Source organism: Lepus europaeus, chromosome Y (genome assembly GCF_033115175.1).
Source record: "Lepus europaeus isolate LE1 chromosome Y, mLepTim1.pri, whole genome shotgun sequence".
Lineage (NCBI taxonomy): Eukaryota > Metazoa > Chordata > Mammalia > Lagomorpha > Leporidae > Lepus > Lepus europaeus.
The window spans coordinates 4,638,816-4,642,163 of NC_084851.1; the positions used below are offsets into that span (position 1 = coordinate 4,638,816).

At 39.5% G+C, this 3,348-nt stretch overlaps 1 pseudogene; it reads right to left on the minus strand.

The window, feature by feature from the left end:
* Nucleotides 1–342: 342 nt before the first annotated feature.
* Nucleotides 343–2,208, minus strand: LOC133754053 (F-box-like/WD repeat-containing protein TBL1XR1; annotated as a pseudogene).
* Between the last annotated feature and the right edge of the window lie 1,140 nt (nt 2,209–3,348).

Consider the following 3,348-nt stretch of genomic DNA (forward strand, 5'->3'; position numbering starts at 1 on the left):
TCCAATTCCCCTTTCCTCAATATGCACCAATTGAATATATGCTCTGGAGCCATAAAATGTACCAAACATCTACCTTTTCAAAAAATGCATTAAAATATTTTTAAGAATTTTGTGAAAAATATAAACAAGAAATTGATTCACTTCCTTACTTCATGCATCCATAATCTAAACCAAAAACAAAATTGAAAAGCAAGAACAAACTACGGCTGAAAGTTTCTGTAAGTCCATTTTCTCTGTACACATGAACTGCTCACTACCGAAAGGAAAAAAGAATATAATCCATGGTGTCTGCTGATTCAAAGGGAGAAACAAGGTTATCATTAGTATTCTAAAACTGTACATGTATGGTCTGCTTTTATAACGTATATTTCTCTCTTCTGTTTTTTATATCCAAAACTTCTAAATGCTATTTTAGGGGCACGTCAGATTAGATTCCAGCACTTGGTGAACAGAATTCACAAGCTGTGACAAAACTGTCATCTTCAGGGTGCAGTTTTGTTTATATACCTTGTATGTATATATTTCCTTTAGGTTTGGCTGTAGTGGACTGGCCATGGTTCAAGTGGAACTATAGCAGTACATGGGTCAGGGACAGTCATTTTGGCTATGTACACATTCATAGTTGGTCCATGGCTTCCAACTAGTAGTGCTATTTCCAAAGGTCTAATACACAAACTGAACCATCTGATGCACTGGCTCCAACTCTGTCTCCTGCTGCATTCCAGCAAACTTCAAAAATTCCACCTGTTCCTCTATAACTGTGAACTAGAGCACATTTCTGTGTGTTCTGGATGTGTGTACACATTTGTCTAAAGAGCCACTTGCCATATACCTGCCATTAGGAAAGAAAGCTACGGTGTACACAGGCTCTTGATGTTTTGTCAAAGTATGTATGCAAATTCCTCTGTCAATATCCCATAACCTAACAGTAGAATTGAAGGATGCACTTGCTAACATAAGGTTGGCATTTGGGTTATTCATTCCTGGTCCAGTTGGACTCCATTTGATAGTATAAATCTCTTTATTATATGCTTGTAAATCATGGACACAATTGTCTTGCTTCATACTCCATATCTTCAAAGTCATATCATCTGAACAGGAGGCCAGGCGATTGCCAGTTGGGTCCCATTTAATAGCATTTACTTCATTCATATGTCCCTGGAATGTTTTAAAAGGTCTATCTTGTACTAATTTACAGATATGAATGCACATATCCGTTATACATAAAGCAAAGGTGTGGTTGCTCTGCCAATCAACATGCAATGCTGGTGCTGAATGTAATGGCTTCACCAGTATATGCATCCAAAATAATTGTTGTCTTGTCTACTCTAGCACTTAGGATGACATTTCCTTTCTTATTCCACTTTAATGCAAATATAGGCCTTTAGGCTGTCCTAAGGTGCTGGCAAGATTACCATCTTTAGTCCATATTCTTGCAAATCCATCATATGAACCTGTTGCTAGAATTGTACCTTCACTGTTCCAATCTAGAGAAGTTACATCCTTGTTGCTCAGAACATCTTGCCATGCTTCTTGTATGCAATGTCTCAGTAATAATTTTGTGGAGCCACTGGTACTGTTTTCACTTAGATTACATATTCTTGCTGTTGAGTCTCCAGACCCTGACAGCAGGAGATCACTAACAGGGTTCCAGGCACAAATGAAAACTTCAGATTCATAGCTCCGTAACACAACTGCTTTATTAGGAGGGATTTCAACATCCCTATCCACTTCCATCATATCAGTATGATTATTTGGTAAAGTATGTGCTCCATTCTCCTCCCCATTTGCTGTGTTTTCTCCATTTTTTGCATATCCTTGTGGTTAGTTGCAGCTGCGGCTATCTCTATAAGCTTGTTGTCTTGTTTGCACTACATCAGGCATTATGGCATCTATCAGAGACAGAGATTCTATTGGTCAACTATCAAACAAGGTACCATCCTCATTAATACTAACTTCTGCCTCTACATACTGTAGACCTTTCTGGATGATAGAAATCAATGCAGCAGGTGGGACAAGGGCACTGTTTATATTAGACTGACTGATACGGCTTTCTATACCAAAGGTAAATGCTGAATGAGAAAATCCTGTCTCTTGTAAGTATCTATATACCAAGAAGTTGACCTCATCACTGCTTATACTCATCTTTATTCCCACTAAAACCATGAGGTCACAACATAGGATATAACCCATTGGCAGTGCATTGATGTGGGAATGTGCAACTGAATATCTGGTACCACAATCACAAATTGCTGTTGCTGATGCTAGAAGCAGTGGTGTCCAACACTGCTCCCCCGCTCTCATGAATGGAGGCACAAGGAAACTCCCCTCATCGCTGCTGTCGCTGCCGCCACTGCCTCCAACCACACCCAAAATAAACCCTCCAGGTGGTGAGAGGCAATTATAACCCAGGTGAGCATGGGGCACTGGGATATGAATTCTATGGAATGCTATACAGTGGTGAAAATAAATGAAATCCCACCATTTGCAACAAAATGGAGGAATTTGGAAAACATCATTCCGAGTCAAATATGGCAGTCCCAAAGGGAAAAATATCATGTGTTCTCCATGTTCACTGACAACTAACTGAGCACCTAAAAGGAACCTGTAGACATGAACTGACACTATAAGAAGCAATGACTTGATCAGCTCTTGTCATGAATGTTGAGGAACGGCTTACTATTTTATTGTTTTTACTTTTATTGTTTTACCATTGGAAGAGCAGCAACCGTGACAGAATCCAGCTCCCCAAATGGGACTAGAACCTGGTGTGCCGGCACCGCAGGCGAAGGATTAGCCTATTGAGCCACGGCACCAGCCACTTAATCAGAATTATTATTAGATATTTAAATCCAACTGAAAATTGTTATTCACAAAAAACAATAAAGGGAATAAGAGAGGGAGATGATGTATAGGTTGGCATGCATTCCCATGGACTTACCTAAGAGTAAAGCTAAAAATTTACCATGGGACTCCAAATCCCATTAGGTTGGCAGGTACTAATGCCCTCTTACTAGTTACAACTGATCATAAGGATAGGAATAAGTGTCAAAGGAATCACATAACTAAGACCACTGCTAATAACAGTAGAATTAAAAAAGAAAAATGACCCAACATGTGAAGCGGGCAACACAGCAGACTCATAGAATAACAAATGCCCTAAACAGCACTCTGGCTTCAGAATTATTCCTTAAGGCATGTAGATTTGGTCAAAAGTCTCATGAGAGCAATTTAGGTATGGAAAGCCCTAGAAATATGTCAAAATTGACCTGCATGAAAGATTTCTGCCAATGTCATCCCAGTGGAAAGAAGGGACCATCAAAGAAGGAAGTACCTTTCTCCAAAGGA